The sequence below is a fragment of the Elephantulus edwardii genome, unplaced genomic scaffold (genome assembly GCF_000299155.1).
Source record: "Elephantulus edwardii isolate Elephantulus edwardi_28Jun2011 unplaced genomic scaffold, EleEdw1.0 scaffold00040, whole genome shotgun sequence".
NCBI lineage: Eukaryota > Metazoa > Chordata > Mammalia > Macroscelidea > Macroscelididae > Elephantulus > Elephantulus edwardii.
The window spans coordinates 13,925,024-13,944,044 of NW_006399790.1; positions in this window are offsets into that span (position 1 = coordinate 13,925,024).

Below are 19,021 nucleotides of genomic sequence, written 5' to 3' on the forward strand. Positions count from 1 at the left end.
AAAACAAGGCCCCAGAAATTGATGTCATACCAAATGACATATTTCAACAGGCATTGCCCTGGATGTGCTCACCATGTTGTGCCAAGAAATCTGGAGGGAAATCACTTGGCCAACTGACTGGAAGAGATCCATATTTTTCCCATTCCAAAGAAAGTTGACCTGACAGTGTGTGGAAATTATCGAACAATAACATGCAAGCAAGATCCTGCTGAAATTTATACAAAAACGACTGGAACAGCATAACAACAGAGAACTGCCAGATGTGCAGTCTGGGTTTAGAATAGACTGTGGTGCTAGGGATATAAGATGGATCTTGGTTGAAACCAGAGCGTACCAGAGGAACGTCTATGTCATTGACCATGCAAAGGCATTTGACTGTGTGGCTCATGGCAAACTATGGCTAATTCTGAGAAAGGCTCATTACATTAGGAAAATCTGCTCTCGAGGCCCTCTCTTGAATACTAAAGAGCAATGATGTCAATCTAGAGACTAAAATGCACCTGATCCAGGCCACGGTCTTCACAATTACTTCCTGTGTATCAGAAAGCTGGACAATGACTAAGAATGACAGAAGAATCATCAATCCCTTTGAGTTGTGATGCTGGAGAAGAACACTGACTATTCCATGGACTGTCAAGAGAACAAAAAGGTCTTTCCTGGAGAGGGTAGAATCAAATTGCTGTCTGGATTGTGTAGCTCCATCTCACATACTTCGGTCATGGAAGGACCAGCCCTTGAAGAAGGACATCGTGCTTGAAGTGTGGAGGGACAGAGCAGGAGAGAACGACTCTGGATAACATGGACTAACAATAACTGGGGTAATTGGGGTAGATGTGTCAGAGGCAGTGAGATTGGCTCAGAACAGGCCAGGGGCTGCGATGAGTATTAGGTGACTTGATGACTCATTAACAACAACATCATCATCATATATAATAGTTATCAAAAAGTCACAACACATAATAAAATATTATTCAGTTACTCCAGATGCATTATGTAAGTGAAGCAGCACTGCGACAAATATCACAAACGTAAAATAAGACAGTCTTAGGTTAAAGTCAAAGGTTGAAATGTTCATAAGTATCTATCTTAAAAAAGTCAGTATCATTTTCTCATAATTTTCACTTGTCCAAATTAAAAGAATTCTTTTGCATAAGAAGCTTTTTTTACACAAATGAAAAGTAACAGATATAATTAAAATTTAGCCACACAATTACATCCTATTATAGTTGTGGATTAAGCCTATTTATACATAGCATTTCCATGATGATTTAGGATCTGAAACACACATGTACAATATACTGTTGGTTTGTTGAGAACAGAAATGTCTTTGAAATTGTAGGAAAATTATAAAGAAAAGGTGGCAATAGTATGACATCACAGTGAGTTTGTGCCTCCTTTGATACAATTAATGTCTTGCAGAAGTTGAGACCAGGAATAGTGTATAACTTGATTACTCAGACTGGTTCATGGATTAACTAGTGTTGTCAGGGCACATTCTCTTTTTGCTTCTTTTTGTAGTACTTTATAGTGTTTTAGGTGAACATTTACACAGCAAATTAGGTTGCTCTTTAACAGTTTTTACACAAAATGTTCCATAACATTGGTTACATTTTTCTCCGTGTGACAGTTCTCTTATTATTTCTTTTCTTTTAGCTCTGCTTCTATTTTTCAAGTTTTCTGCCCCTCCCTGCCTATCTCTCTTTGCTTCTGGCCATTTGGTCTCATAGAGTTGATTGCTTAAGGGATCAAATTATTCACTGATAATATTGTTTATATTATTAACTACAGTATTATTTAGCTGAAAATGTCTTCAGTTCTAAGTTCAAAGAGTATATTAGGGATTTTTTTTCTAGTATCTCTGACTCTAGGAAGTCTGGCATTTTAAAGAATTTTAATTTTGTTCTATATTTTTACTTGATTTTATCTGGGAACTTCTACTGTGGCCTTGGACAGAAAAGTCAGCAGTAGTACTTGCCCATCATTTCATTCTGGAAATTGGAGAAAACCAATGTACATGAATGAAACACAATAAAATTTAAAATTTAAAAAGCTCAATGATTTTAAATATCCTTTATAATAGCTATGGTTCTCTAGGGTAGCAGAACCAATAGGAGATATACATACACATATACAAAGATAAAAAGATATTTTGTTCTTGTTAGGTGCCATTGAGATGAGTACAACCCATAGCGACCCTATGAGCAACAGATCTGAACACTGTCCTATCCTGTGCCATCCTCACAATTCCTGACACACTAGAGACCACTGTGGCAGTCACTGTCATCCTACCTAGTTGAGGGTCTTTCTCTCCTTTGCTGCCTCTCTGCCTACCCAGGCATGATGTCCCTCTCCAAGGAATAACCTCTCCTGGCAACATGCCCAAAGTACATGAAATGAAGTTTTAACATCCTTGCCTCCAAGGAGATATAGAGATATAGATATACATCACTAGTTATCTGTCAGTTTGTCTTACTGTTATGTGTTGCTGTGATGCTGGAAGCAATGTCACTAGTAATTCAAATATAAGCGGTGTCACCAATAGTGTATGTGTTTTAGTGGAGATTTTAAAATAAGATAAACTCAGAAGCAGGATTGATGGCCCACTTTGGAATTCATTATGAATAGCAGCATAACTCTGACTGATACAGTAGTGAAAGATGAGTCACACAAATTGGAATATACTCAAAATATGACTGGGAAAGAATTGTCTCTGAATTACAGTCTACCTAACTGGTATAGATGATAAAAAGCATTGAGAGCCTCATTTATTGATGGATTGTAAATTTTTACATATATGGATTGATATAAAAAGAGTAAAAACAGAAATAAAATTTTTATAAAAATAAATTTATATAAAAAGAGGAAAAACTTTTCTCTAACATCCCAATTCAAAGGCATCAAATCCTTTTCAGTCATCTTTATTCATTGTCCAGCTTTCTGATGCATAGAAAGTGATGGAAAAGACCATGGCCTGAATCATATACATCTTAGTCTTCAAACTGACGTCATTGCTTCTCAGTAATTTGAAGAGCTCCCTGACAGCACACTTGCCCAATGCAATACATCTCCTGATCTCCTGGCTTCTAAAGGCATTGATTGGGGTGATACAAGTAAGATGAAACCATTGACAATTTTTATCTCTTCTGTATCTATCATGATGCTACTAATCAGTCCAGTGGTGAAAAGTTTTGTCTTCTTGATGTTGAGATACAATCTACATTGAAAACGTAGTCTTTAATCTTCTTCAGCAAGTATCTGAAGTCCTCCTCATTTTATAAACAAGGTTGTGTCATCTGTATGATAAAGGTTGTTAATGAGTCTTCCTTCAATCCTGATGCCACATTCTTCTTCATAGAGTCCAGCTTCTTGAATGATTTGCTCCACATTGAATAGGTAAGGAGAAAAGATACAACCTTGACTCGCAACTTCCCTGATTCCTTTGTTCCTTTGTTCCGTTCAGACAAGATCTTCGTAGTCTAGGTAAAGGTTTCATAGGAGCATAGTTCAGTGTCCTGGGATTCTCATTCTTTTCAATGTTAACTGTAAATTGGCATACTACACACAGTCAAATGCCTTTGCATAGTCAATAAAGCACAAATAGACATTCTACTAGTATTATTTGCTTTCAGCTAGGATCCATCTGACAGTATCAATAGCTCCATGGCCATATTGAACTTCTGGAAGTTCCCTATCTATGTTATGTTCTACCAATTTTTTTATGATCTTCTGTAATGTTCTGCTTGCATGTGATACTGATTATACTTTTCATTGATTTCCATATTCTGTAGGATCACCTTTGTTAGGAATGAGAACAAATACATGTCTTCCAGTCAGTTGGCCAAAGAACTGTCTTTCAAATTTCATAGCATAAACTGGTGAGCACAGTTCGTATACCATTGATTCCTGGAGCCTTCTTTTATGCCAATGCCTTCAGGGTAGCTTCAACTTCTTCCTTCATTTTCTTTGGCTCTTGTTCATATGGTACTTCTGAAATTTTTCCATGTCAACCAATTTTTTTTAATACAGTGACTCTGTATGTTCCTTCTATATTCTTTTGATGGTTGCTGGATCATTCGAGATTAGGCCCATAGCATCTCTCAGTATTGCAACTAGAAGCTTGAATTTGTTTTTAATTCTTTCAACTTCAGAAATGTCAGGAGAGTTCTTCCATTTATATTCTCCACCTACAGTTCTTTGCTTAACTGTTATAATACTTTGCTTTGTCTTTCCAAGTTGCTCTTTGAAATGTTCTATTCATCTCTTTTACTTCTATATTTCTCCTCTTTGTTTTGACTTCTCAACACTCTGTTGCAATCTTCAGAGTCTCTTCTGTGATGCATTTTTGTCTTTTCTCCCTGCTCGATCTTTATAACAACCCTTTGTTATATATACAAGGTTAAGAATGTAGGAAAATTGGAAGTTGTGAAAAATGATATGGAATGCAGGAAGATTGACCTTCTAGGTATTAGTGAACTGAGATTGACTGGTATGGGATATTTTGAATCATATATAATATATTTTGCCAGGAATGAAAAACCGAGAAAGAATGGTGTGACATTTATGGTGAACAAGACAATTTCAAGATCTATCATAAAGGACTATGATGTCAGTGATAGGATAGTATCCATAAGCATACAAGGAAGATCTATCAATACAACTATTATTCAAACACATGCACCAACAACTAAAGCCAAAGAAGAGAAGCTTGAGGACTTCTACCAACTTTTGCAGTCTGAACTGACCAAATATACAATCAAGAAGCATCAATGTTATTGGTGACTAGAATGAAAAAGTTGGACACAATGAGGACGGAATAGTAATCGGAAAATACAGTCTTAATGACAGAAATGAAGCTCTACACCAAATGACTGGACAATGCACATTCACTGATTTATTGATAGCAAATACCCTTTTGAAAAAACACAATAATTGACTTTACATATGAACCTCCTCACCTAACGGACTGTACAGTAATCAGATTTTACTACACCTGTGGAAAGTATCTTTAGAGAGCGTCAATATAAGCAGTCAAATCCAGGACAGGTGCTACATGTGGAGCCATTAATTACTCACGTGCAGCTTCAAATTGAAGTTAAAGAAAATGGAAATAAGGCCACAAGAGCCAATATAATCTTGAGTCTATCCTTCCTGAATTTAAAAATCATCTCCAGAACAGGTGTGAGGCATTGAATTTCTGTGTTTAGATCTTATGGAAACGTATTTCTGCTAGAGTACATAGATTGGTATACACACACACACATATGCATACACATATATACACACATATATACGCACACACATATATGTATGTTAATTTACAAAATTCAAATACATTTTTTTCAGACCAGATCCTTCCAATTTCCCTCAACCCCCCCACCCATCGAATTGTACAACCCTGTGATTAATCCTTCCCACTAACACATCCTCAGCCCTCTGCTTCCACCATCACCCCCCACTTGGATCCTCACACTCATTTTACAATAATGGCTTTAAACAATATTTGTCCTTATAGGACTGAGTTAGTTCACTCAGCATAATGTTCTCCAGTCCCTCCCAAGATAAGTTACAATTTACAAAATCATTGCTCCTGCATGCTGTGTAGTATTCCATTGTATGAATATACCATAATTTCTCAATCCATCTGATTGTGGTTGAACATCTAGGCTGTTGCCATGTTCTTTCAATGGTGAAAAATGCTGCTATGAACAAGTCTCTGTTTGTGCCTCAGTTCTCATTTTCTCAAGGTATTCCAAGCAGTGAAATAGCTGGGTCATATGGAATTTCTATGTTCAACTTTTTGAGGAAGCGTCAAACTGCCATTCAGAATGGTTGTATCACTTTACAATCCCACCAACAGTGTAAAAGAGTTCCTATCTTGCCACGTCCTCTCCAGTGTTTATTACTTGCTGGCCCGTTAAACTTTGCCACTGGTATCTCATTGTGGTTTTGATTTGCATCTCTCTTATTGCTAGTGATTTGGAGCATTTCTTCCTGTGTCTCTTGGCCATTCAAATATCTTCCTTTGGAAAAGTCTTTCCTTGCCTTTTGCCCATTTTGTACACATAGAGGATATATATATATAGAGATCTATATATGTGTTTGTGTATATATCTATATATCTATATATGTGTTTGTGTGTGTGTGTATATATATAGATAGATAGATAGTTATGTGCTGTCTAGTTGCCTGCGACTCATAGCAACCCTATGTATAACATAAACCTAAACCCTGTTCTATTCTATGTCAATCTCACTGTTTCAGACACACCTACCCCAACTACCCCAGTCACTGAATCAATCCACCTCATAGAGGGTCATCTTCTCCTGCACTGTCCCTCCACCTTCCCAAGTATGATGTCCTTCTCCAAGAATTGGTCCCTCCTTTCAACATGTCCAAAGAATGTCAGATGAATCTTCAGAATACTTGCCTCCAAGGAGCAACCTGGTTTCACCCTCTCTAGGACAAACCTGTTTGCTTTCTTAGCAGTCCATGGTATATTCAGTACTCTTCTCCAGCACCACAGCTCAAAGGCTTCAATTCTCCATCTATCCTCCCTAGTCATTGTCTAACTCTCTGATGCACAGCAAGTGATGCAAATACCATGGACTGTATTAGGCACATTTTAGTCTCCAGAGTGGCATCATTCCTCTTCAGTACTTTGAAGAGGTCCCTAACAGCAGGAACTAGAAAACCTGGTACCTAACCTCTAGGTTTTTGTGAGATGTCCTTGGACTTGAGAATCAGATTGACACTGTACCTATCCACCAATTTTCTATTTTTAGCCAGAATGGTAGTGTAAAATGTTCAAGACCTTCTGTATTCCTAATTTTATGTAGTATGACACAGATTAACACATCTTTGGTCCCATACATTTCTCATCTCACAGAAGAACAGGTAGAACAGAGTTGGAACAGAATTCTATTCATCCTAAGGCCACTGGCTGGGGTCCTCTTGCCTAGGGATGATGTGGTATTAGGGGTTTACTGTTCAAAATATCTTCCATTAACTAACTTTGTCATGTGGATGGGTGGGAATATGCCAATAGGCTGTGTTAACCTGTAAACAAGGAGATTGTGTAGTCTCACCAATCCAAAAGGAGACTGGTGAGTCTCGTCATTAAATTGACCAGATCAGCAGCAGAATTGAAAGATTTTTCCCACTAGCAAAGAAGAAGCAAGAGAATGTAGTATGTTCTTTGAGGCCAGAGATTCTTGCACCAGCTAGAACTATATCAGTAGTAGTCATGGTCAAAGCAGAGGACTAAAGACAACATCAGATGGAGTTGACCTTGTGACTGCTAACCTCTAGGGAACCAGAGCTAAGAGCTTTTGTCCAAGTTTTTTTGACAAGTTGAAAACTGAAGGCTGTGGGTGGGAAGAGCTATAACTGGCAGGCCTGAGAACTTTGTAACACTGACCTAAAGCCACAAGGCTAAAATCTGTGGCACAGGTGTGCACATTTTGGAAGCTGTCCTGACTGCATTCTTATATGAACCCAGATTATAATCTTTTGATTTCTCTAATATGGTTCTGTGTGATTTTGACTTAATTGCATCAGATTTTAGATTCAACAAAACTTTAAGATAGATATTAGGATGAGTAGGAAGAGATTCAGAAATGTTGGGGGAATGTCTGACCTCATGGGAATTAATTTTGTGTTATTTATGTTGTTGATGGGAACATTTGCCCTTTGAGAAGTGAATGGAGGTCAGATATGGCAGTCTCTACATGGCACTTTCACTTTTTAGAGGTGATAGGAGTATTAGCTCAAGCATTTTTGAGCCAAGACCTCCACTTGAAATACATCTTATTTTAAAAACAATAACTCCTGTAACTATGTTGGTTTCATTTTTATTATGTGCCCTTGTATCCTCTACAACTCATATTGACCTTATGGACAACAGATCTGATCCTTGCCCAGCCCTTTGCCATCACCAGCATCTCTGATGTGTCAGTCCGTCTTGTTGAGGTACTTTCTCTCCTTCTTTTATCCTCTACATTTCCAAGAAGGATGTCCTTTTCCAAGAATTTGTCTCTCGTGACACGAAGTAGGTAAGGGGAAGTTGCATCATCTTTGCTTCTAAGGAACACTCTCATTTGTACTTCCTTCAAGAGAAACTTGTTTGTTCTTTAGGCAATAGATGGAATGTGCAGTAACCTTCTCCAACACTACAACTAAAAAATATCAATTCTTCTGTCACTGTCTAACTTTCAGATGCATGGCTTAGATCAGGTGCATCGGAGTCTTTAAATTAACATCATTAGGCTCACTCAAATTTAGGTGTGATAAAATCTCCTCTGAGTCTCCTTGTATTCTATGCTATTCTCTCACACAGTGTTGGCATTCTCATGTAATTCATATTTGCTTACTTTGTATACCCTTAAGGCAGCATTCTCAATCATCTTTGCACCCAAAGGTGTAATGTAGAACTTTTTTGCCAAGGAAAAATTATCCATCTTATGTACAAAACAATGTGCACAGTATGAACAAAAATACTTTTTTTCCTTTCTCATATAATTCACGTAATTAGATAGTAAAATAAAGAATCTAGTTTACTCATAGGCCTGAAAAACTCCATATGTTGGAAAGAAATTGACACTTTTAAATGATTCCTTATTCTCCATCAATTATAATTTTAATGATTTGCTGCAAAACATGTCTGTGTTTTGAGGAGTAAAATGTTTCCCATTGTTTTCCTCTAGATAGAAAGAAAAGTCTGAGAATTCTGGAAGGAGTAATATAAAGAGTTCTGAAGAATTTTTACTTCAACTGTTGATTTTGAATTGTGTTTTTATATGTAGGGCACCCAGGGAGGCATTGGCCTGATAGGTACAATATAAATGAGAAATATTTTACAAATATAGTTTGAGAGCCTGATAAAAGGATTTCTAGTTTTGTTTTATTTATTTTTATTTTTTAGTTTTGTTGTTACTGGTCTACTTATTTTTATCAATAGGGTATATCTTCTTAGTAATTAAATCTATTTCCTGGAGCTTGAAATTCACCAGAAGTTCTTTTGCACACTCATTGATTAAAAGTTAATTTTACCTTTTTCCAGTAATACTGGTGGGTATCTCCTAAGAAGTAGCTGTAGTCTTTGACCTGTGAGCACTTCCCAAGGCTTCATCTGGGATTTTAGGAAGGATTACAAGAGTTCTAACAATGATATTCTCTTGAGAAGAGGTAAGGAGGAAAAATTACTTTTAGTAATTTGGGTCCTGGCTGAAGCTATGACTTTTAGCACTTGGATTCAAAGGCATAGCATGAAAGATAGATCAATGTCTATCATGCAATTTCCCATTATTTCAAGATCATTGTGAGTACAAAGTAAAAAAAAGTTGCAATTGAATGAACTGAAATCTTCTTGTGGAAGTAATGTTTTGGCAGTTATGTTCTCCTTCCTTGCACTACATAAAATATGAAAACTGTGTATTTATTTTGCAAAATAAATTATCTCCTCTTAAACTACTAATAAAAAATGCAGAAAGAATTCCCTTGTTCCTGATCTGTCTGCCATCAAAGTAAAGCCCAATCATCAACAACTCAATATAAAACTTCAAATTGTTGTTTTAGGTATGAGATAATTACAAATTCATAGAAGTGAGTATTTACTAAATTGTATACCAAGGGATTAAAATCCTTGGTGGCATAGTATGCTACGCATTGGGCTGCTAACTAAAAATCCAGCAGTTCTAATCTGCTAGCCATTTCACTGAAGGAAGTTAGGCATCTCCTTCTGTAAAGACCTACAGCCTCAAAAACCTGAAGGCGGGTCACCATGAATCAGAACTGACATACAATTGTGGGTATGGTTTTATGATTAGACACTGGGCTATTAAAAGATAGATTTTCAGTTTGACTTTATTAGGGACAACACAGGGTTAAAATTCTGACCATCTTAACCTGTAAATATTACAGCTTAGGAAATCCCATGTAGTGATTCTAATATGTCATATCTGTTGCTATTAGTTGGAATTGACTTCATAGCACACAAAGAGATTACACCAACACTTAAGTAAAAGTAGCAAAGAAAGTATGGGCATGGCTGAGTTGGATCTCTGTTAACTCCACAAGGGAGACTGTCCCCATCAATAATAGCCACAGTATAAAATTGATTCCTGTGAGGTTAGACATGGTCTCCCAAGCTACTGCAGCTCTTCTACTGATTCTAACGCCAATTCTAACTGCTCTCCTGGGCCAAATATCCATTGAAATAGCTATACAGACTACACAGAACCATACTCATAATTAAAGAGCTTATTAGGGAAGTTAGTAGGGTACCCATATGCGAACTAAATCAGGTTAATATGCTTGCAGGTCAGACAGAGTTGAAGCAACTAGCTAATCAATGATTGAGGAAAGCCATTTTAAACAACTGAAAACAATATAACCCTACATTATAGCTCAGTAAAAGGAAAAATTAACAAAACTCAACAAAATTTTCATCAGTCTTTTCCTCAGTATCTTGCCCTTCCTATACCTGAGACATCTGTCACTAAGAAAATATGAAATTTTCTTAATGTTGGATTTCTGGACTTTGACCTTACACATGATTGCTGGATTCTTCTTAAAATTAGATGAAAATATTAAAAACAATTGTTGTTGTTGTTGCTGTTATGTGCTGTCGAGTCGTTTGCGACTCATAGCGACCCTATGCACGACAGCCCTAAACCCTGCTCTATCCTGCGCCAACCGCACCGCCTCTGACACACCCATCCTGATTACCCCAGTCACCGAATCAATCCATCTCATAGAGGGTCTTCCCTCCTGCGCTGTCCCTCCACCCTCCCATGAATGATGTCCCTCTCCAAGGACCCGTCCCTCCTGGCAACATGTCCAAAGTATGTCAGACGAAGACCCAGAATCCTTGCCTCCAAGGAGTAGCTTGGTTTAATCCTCTCCAAGATGAATCTGTTTATTTTCCTGGCAGTCCATGGTACATTCAGTACTCTTCTCCAGCACCACAGCTCAAAAGCATCCACTCTCCTTCTGTCCTCCCTAGTCATTGTCCAACTCTCTGATGCATAACAAGCGATTGCAAATACCATGGCCTGTATCAGGCACAACTTAGTCTCCAGAGAGACACCGTTGCTCCTGAGTACCTTAGAGAAGTCCCTAACAGCAGACTTTCCCATCGCGATACGCTTTTTGATTTCCTGACTGCTGGTGCCAAGAGTGTTGACTGTGGAGCCGAGCAAACTGAAGCTGTGAACAATCTCAATCTCTTCACCATCCATCCTGATGCTGCCAATTGGTCCAGTGGTGAGAATCTTTGTCTTCTTGACATTGAGCCTCAGTCCATACTGAAGGCTGCAGTCATATAGAAAAAATAATTTATTTTCAATGACTAAAATAAACCTATAAATTGCAAATGATGTTTAAAAGAATGGAATCATAGTAGAAAACATACAAGACTTGATTAAAGAGCTATGATTTCTTCTACTGTTAATGCTGATGTGATCCTGAGAAAAATTATCCTCAGTTTATCTCAGTTTCTGTATCTTTGAAAGATGTATCTTCTAAAACCTCTCTTCCAAATTGGCAATATACTTATGAAAAGATATTAGTTATTTTTTTTGTTCTTGACTTTCTTCTCAAGAAAACACTACACAAGTCCTAAGTATCAGTAGTAAAATATAAACACCTAAAATCAAATTAATAAAACTACAGCAGTGCCAGAAGTGACCTTCTTTCTCTATACTACTTGATAACAATCTTGACACATTTTATTCTAAATATCATTAACTTTTCCCTTAATAATTCATTATAGATATATCTGCAGTATCCTTTCTACACTATTCTGAACTGCTTCCTCTCTGTCTACTTTCCTTTCATCCTATCTCCCTTTTTAAGTTTTTTCTTCTCCCTTCATCTGTTTCTATATACCTTCATTGCACTATTTACTGAGAAGGTACTATTGTGGTTAAAACAAAACAATACTCAAACCTCCTCACTTCTATCTAGTTGTCAGTTCCCACTACTACTGACCCTTGATCTGGTTTCTGAGTCTATAAATTGTAAAATGAAAAGATTGTCTATCTTTATTCCATGGAGCTTCTGGTGAATTCAAACTGCCAGAGACTCATGACCCTTGGGTTAGCACAAATCCCTACTAGTTCTCCCTACTTTTGTCCAAGGCAATGTGGTTGTTATGTACCATTGAGTTGGAACCAATTCAGAGCTGACCCATCAGCAGGTTTTCAAAGATAGTAAATCTCATGGTAGATGATTACCCATTTTTTTCCCATATAGCAGTTTGTGAGTTTGAACTTCTAGCCTGTGGGTTAACAGTGTAACTCCTTATCACAAAGCCAACAGAGCTTAGTAGAAAAAGGAATGTCATACTAGAAGACATGGAGAAGATGAAATGTTACAATGGAGAGCTATAACTATTATTATTTCACTGTAACTCCAATGTACAATAAGGAATTAAGAAGGATTAATTTAAAAAATGTTAATCTGGAGAAGTTGTTGTTGTTTTTAGGTACCACTGAGTCAAATACAAATCATAGGGACCCTAAGAACAAGAGATCTGAACCCTATCCTGCACTGTATAATCATCATCATCTCTGACACAAGTGAGACCATGGCCACAGTTACTATGTCAATGCATCTCATTGAGGTCATCCTCCTTTTTGGCTGACCTTTCACCTTCCCAAGCATGTTGTAGCCTTCCAAAGATTGTCAGTCTTAGCAACGTGAACAAAGTATGGAGAAGTAGATAGGGACAAATCAAGGATGACCTTGTTGTTGTTGATGATGTGTGCCAGTGAGTCACAGTCAACTCATAGCTGACCCTCTAGTGAGTTTTCAGTGCAGTAAATTACATGGGATATTACCCACCCTTCTGCACTGCAGCTGATGAATTCAAACTGCATGCCTTGGGAATTGCAGTACATTCTCTTCTTAATCTATACATCTAATTTAAAAGCAAACTAACAATAACCAAATGAAAAATGATTAAAAAACAACAACCATCAAAGCCATAACACAACAAACAAGCAAAAAAGTCACTTCTGTCAGGCCAATTAGATTCTTGGATACAAGCCTCTATTAGATTTTCTGAACCTGTAAATCATAATGAGATGAGTCTACCTCATTTACATTATACAAATTCAAACTCTATAACATGGAAATCATTATTCTTCATTTAAATCTTGTTATAAACACATGAAGTAGTTACATATAGCACATGCTTCCAGGGAAGATGAAAAATACGATACAGTTTAATTTATTTAGGGCTATATGATACCTTTTGCCTGTATCAAACCTACTGTATTAAAAAAGAATATAAAACAGAATCAAGGGATTTCATGAAGCCAGAAAGTTTGATGGAACTTTCTGACATTGGATTAAAAAATAATAATGACTGAATATTTTCAATAGGTGAAAGAGAAACTTGAAGAATTACAGGATTGTATAGGTAAAAGCCAAAAGGAACTTAAAAAAAATTCAAAGACAATGCAAATAAGACAAATAAGGACCAAGAAACTCTAAAAAAATAAGAAACTGAAATACAGAATATGAGCACCAAGGTCTGAGATGCTCTCAACAGATTGGGGGGGACATATGAGTAGAGTTGAAGAGGTGTAACACAGAATCAGCAAAATAGAAGATTGAATGCTCAGCACTGATCTACTAGAATGAAAAGCAGAATCAAAAAGGAAGGAAAAAGAAGAAAGCCTAAAAAAAATGTGGGACACCATGAAGAAGAAAAACATGCACATAATTGGAATGCCAGACAGAGCAGGAAGAAGAAAAAAAAAAGGCATTGAGAGTGTTACAGAAGAGTTATTAGTAGAACATTTTCCAGGCAGAATAAAGAATGCTGTTTTTGTTTTTGTTATTATATGCCACCAAGTTGCTTGTGACTCATAACAACCCTACGTACAACAGCCCTGAAATCTTCTCTATCTTGTCCCAACTTTACTGTCTCTGACATGTCTACCCTCATTACCCCAGTCACTGTATCAATTCATCTCATTGATGGTCTCCCTAAAGAATGAGGGAATGTAAATATACAAGAAGCTGAGCAAACTCCATATCGAATAGACCCCAAAAGAAAAACCGTAAGGTGTAACATAGTCAATTTTGACAGAATAAAAGATAAGGAGAGAGTTCTGAAAGCAGCTAGGGAAAAATGAAGAGTAAACTATAAGGGAGATCAAAAAAAATTAAATGTCGATTTCTCTGCAGAAACCATTCAAGCAAGGAGACAGTAGAATGACATATATCAAACACTCAAAGAACACAACTGCCAACCAAGAATACTGTACCCAGAAAAACTGTCCATCAAATATGATGGAGAGATCAAAATATTCTTAGAAAAGCAGAAATTAAGGGAGTTTGTGAAAATATGACCAGTAATTCTTTTAGAAATGCCACAGAAAACAGGATGGATCAAGCCAACCAGCAACAACATCAAAGAAGAACTGAACAGAATGATAGCAATGGAACCTTGGCTCTCAATAATTACACTGACTATGAATGGTTTAAATGCAACAGTGAAGAGGAAAAGAGTATCAAATTGGATAAAAACACAAAACCTATCAATATGTTGTTTACAAGAGACACACCTGAAAAGTGAGAGAAAGACTAGAAATAAAAGAGTGTAAAATATATACTAAGTAAATGGCAATCAGATAAAAGCATGAGTTGTTATGTGCCGTCAAGTCACTTGCGACATGAGTATTGATATTAATCTCTGTTAAAATAGATTTCAGAGTAAAAAAAATCACAGGACAAGGAAGGTCACTATATAATTCTTAAAGGGTCAATAGAACAAGAGGTCATTATCGTAATAAATGTCCATGCACCAAATGATAGAGCTACAAAATACACAAAGCAAATGTTAACAGAACTGATAAAAGAAATAGACAACAGCACAATAGTAGTTGGATACTTCAATACACCAATCTCAAGAAAAGATATAAATATCAGAAACAAATTCAACAAAGATACTGAGGAATTAAACTACACAATAAACCAACTTGATCTCATAGATGTACACACACTAATCCCCCCCGACCCCACACCCTGCGCATTGCCATGGGAAAGTCTGCTGTTAGGGACCTCTCCAAAGTACTGAAGGGCAATGGTGTCTCTCTGGAGACTAAAGTGCATCTGATACAGGTCATGGTCTTTGCAATCACTTGTTATGCATCAGAGAGTTGGACAATGACCAAGGAGGATAGAAGAAGAATTGATGCCTTTGAGCTGTGGTGCTGGAGAAGAGTATTGAGGGTACCATGGACTGCTAGGAAAACAAACAGATTTATCCTGGAAAGGGTTAAACCGAGTGGCTCCTTGGAGGCAAGGATTCTGAGGCTCCATCTAACATATTTTAGACATGTTGTAAGGAGAGACCAGTCCTTGGAAAGGACATCATTCTTGGTAGGGTGGAGGGACAGCGCAGAAGGGGAAGGTCCTCTATGAGGTAGATTGATTCAGTGACTAGGGTAATAGGGATGGGAGTGTCAGGGACAGTGCAATTGGCACAGGACAGAGCAAAGTTTAGGGCTGTTGTACATAGGGTCTCTATAATGGCACATTAACAACAACAACAATGCACCCCCCAAAAAGCTGAGTATAAATTCTTCTCCAACGTTCTTGGAACATTTCCAGAATATAGCATATTTTAGGTAACAAAGCAAACATCAATGAATTAAAAAACACAGAAATAATGAAAAGCATTTTCACAGACCACAATGCTACAAAGTTAGAAATCAATGACAAGAGGATAAATGAGGAAAAAACCATACATTTGAAAGTTAACCAATACTCTGCTTAAACATGAATGGGTAAAGAAGAAATAAAATGTTTACTGACACAAATAATACTGAAAACACAACTTACCAAAGCCTCTGAGAAACAGCCAAAGCAGTAGTCAGAGGTCAATTTACAGCAATGATCAAACAAATCAAAAGGGAAGAAAACTTGTAATTCATTCTTTAACCCAACACCTCCAATGACTTGAAAAAGAACAGCAAGAAAACCCAGAAACCTCTAAAATAAATGAAATTATAAGAATTAGGGCAGAAATGAATGAAATAGAAAACAGAAAAACAGTTAACACCGTGAAACCTACAGCATCCCTTTTCAGCAGGAAGTAGCTAAGAGAATATGCCATCCCCTTTTCCTTATGAATCAGGTTGGAGTCTCTCTCAGGGAGGAGTGATAGGGAATGGCAAAGGACACACTGACAAAGGAGATTAATCAGAACTGGCTTTGACAAGCACTGTGGCAATGGGACAATTAAAACAGATTTTCAAGGGAGATAAAAAAAAAGAGGAACAAACTGTGGGAGGAGGGTAGAGAAAATAGTGCAACAATGAATGAATAAAAACCCAAAATCTCTGTAAATGTTCATTAAAATTAATAAAATTTAACTAAAACAAGTAAAAGGTATTTGCAATGAATAAATCATTGATTGTACAGAAAAAAAAAACAAAATGAAAAACAGTTAAAATCACCCACAAGAACAGGAATTAGCACTTCAAAAAGGTCAATAATATTTACAAACCACTAGCAAAACTAAAAAAGGAAAAGAAAGAAAAGACACAAATAATCTGAGTAAAAGATGAAAGTGGCAATATCACAACAAAATCGACTGGGAAAAAAGTTAACAATGGAATATTTGAAAAAGTATACTCAAACAAATATGAAAACCTACAGGAAATGGACAAATACTTAGAAATTCACAATCAACCCATACTGACAAAGACTGAAGTAGAACACCTAAACATACCCATCACAAATGAAGAAATTGAACAGGTAATAAAACAACTTTCAACAATAACAACAACAACAACAACAGTCCTGAAACAGATATTTTTACTAGTGAATTTTATCAAGCAGTCAAGAAGAACTGTCACCAATTTTACATAAAGTATTTCAGAAAATAGAAAAAGATGGAATTCTACCAGACTCATTCTATGAATCAAACATAGCATTGGTGACAAAGTCACCACCAAAACAGAAAACCAATATCTCTCATGAATATAAATGCGAAAATCGTCAATAAAATTCTGACCAACAGAATCTAATAGTACATTTAAAATAAAATCATTCACCACGACCAAGTGGGATTCATAATAGGTATACAAGGATGGTTCAACATAAGAAAAACAATGTAACCCATCACATAGCAAAGCAAAGAGAAAGAATCCTATGATCTTATCAATTGGTACAGAAAAAGGCTTTACAAAATCTAACACCCTTTCCTGATTAAAACAATAAAATAGAAATAGAATAGATTTTCCTCAATATGGTGAAAAGTATATGTGCCAAATCAAAATACAACATTGTTCTTACTGGAGAGAGATTAAAGACATTCCCTTTGAGAACAGGAACTAGGAAAGTATGTCCCTTATCACCTTTCTGATTCAATGTTGTATTGGAAATCTTAGTGAAAGCAATAAGGCAAGAAAAGTCAATAAGATGAATCCAAACTGGTAAAGAGGAGGTAAAATTACCTCTATACACAGATGATATGATAATATAGAAAACTCTAAAGACTCAGTGGGAAAATTACTGGACATAATCAACCAAGTAAGCCAATTATCAGGATATAAGATCAATACATAAAACAAAAATCAGTTTAATTTTTCTACAATGAGGAAGAGAATACAGAACTGGAGCTGAAAAAAACAATACCCATCACACTAGTCAATCATAGGATTAAATACTTCAGAGCAAATCCAACTAGAGACACAAAAGGCCTATCTATATAAAGAAAATTACAAAACGAGAGAGAGAGAGCACGAGTGAGTGAGTGAGTGCATGCAAGAGTGCACGAGCGTTCAAGAGAGAGAGTGCGAGCTGGAAAAATATACCATACTCATGGAGAGGAAGACTCAATATCATGAAAATGACAATTCTAGCAAAGACAATCTATAAGTTCATTACAATCCCAATACAGATATCAATTCCACTCTTCAATGAGATGGAAAAGGCAATTTCCAATTTCCTGGGCAATGGAGAGAGACCCCAAATAAGCAAAGCACTCATGAAAAACTGAAACAAGGCAGGAGGCATCACACTCCCTGATGTCAAATCCTACTACACTACTACCATAGTGATCAAACAGCATTGCACTGGTATAGTGACAGAACATAGGTCAATGAAGTAGAATTGAGAATCAAGAAATCAGTTTATCAACCTAAGGTCAACTCATCTTTTTACAAGGAGACAAAAGTAGTTGAGTGAAAAATCAACAGCCTTTTTCTTTTTTTATTAAAATTAATAACATTTAATAATAAAAAAAGAAAAAAATATCAATTTGTTCTGTTGGCAGTCCATGGGGTTATCAATCAACAGCCTTTTTAACAAATGTTGTTGTTGTTATTGTTAAGTGCCATCGAGTCTTAGATGACTCACAATGACCCTATAAACAAAAGACCTGAAAAATTGTATAACTTTCATCATTTCTCCAAGGTCATAGAGATTCCAGAGACAAACTATTTAGGAAGTGGATGCCACTCCTGCTTCCAAACATGTTTTAACTGGGGAGCTCCACCAAACACTGTCCACCATGGGAAACCATTATCATATTTGATGCATCAGCATCACAGTGTTCAGCATCACAGGAACCACAAGTTACCTCTGTACAGCAAATGGACAGACCAGTGCTATACCACTTAGAAGAAAGTTTGACAAAAAACAAACATGATATTGTAAAATTGGAATATCATCTGTATGGAAATCCATGTTCTCTATAAACTTTCATTAAAATCTCAATTAAAAAAAATTCCAACAATATCCACACCTCACACCATACACAAAAACCAACTCAAGGTGGATCAAGAACCTAGGATTAAAACCAAAGACTATAAAGTTCATCAGAGAAAAGCTTGGAAGAACTCTACAAGCCAGTATGAACAGGCTTACAAACTTAACAAAAATCCTATAATCAGGAGAGAACAAAATAGATGAATGGGACCTTCTAAGAATCCTATGCACATTAAAAAACGTTTCCATCATGGTAAAAAGGAAACCCACATACTGGGGAAAAAATATTTGG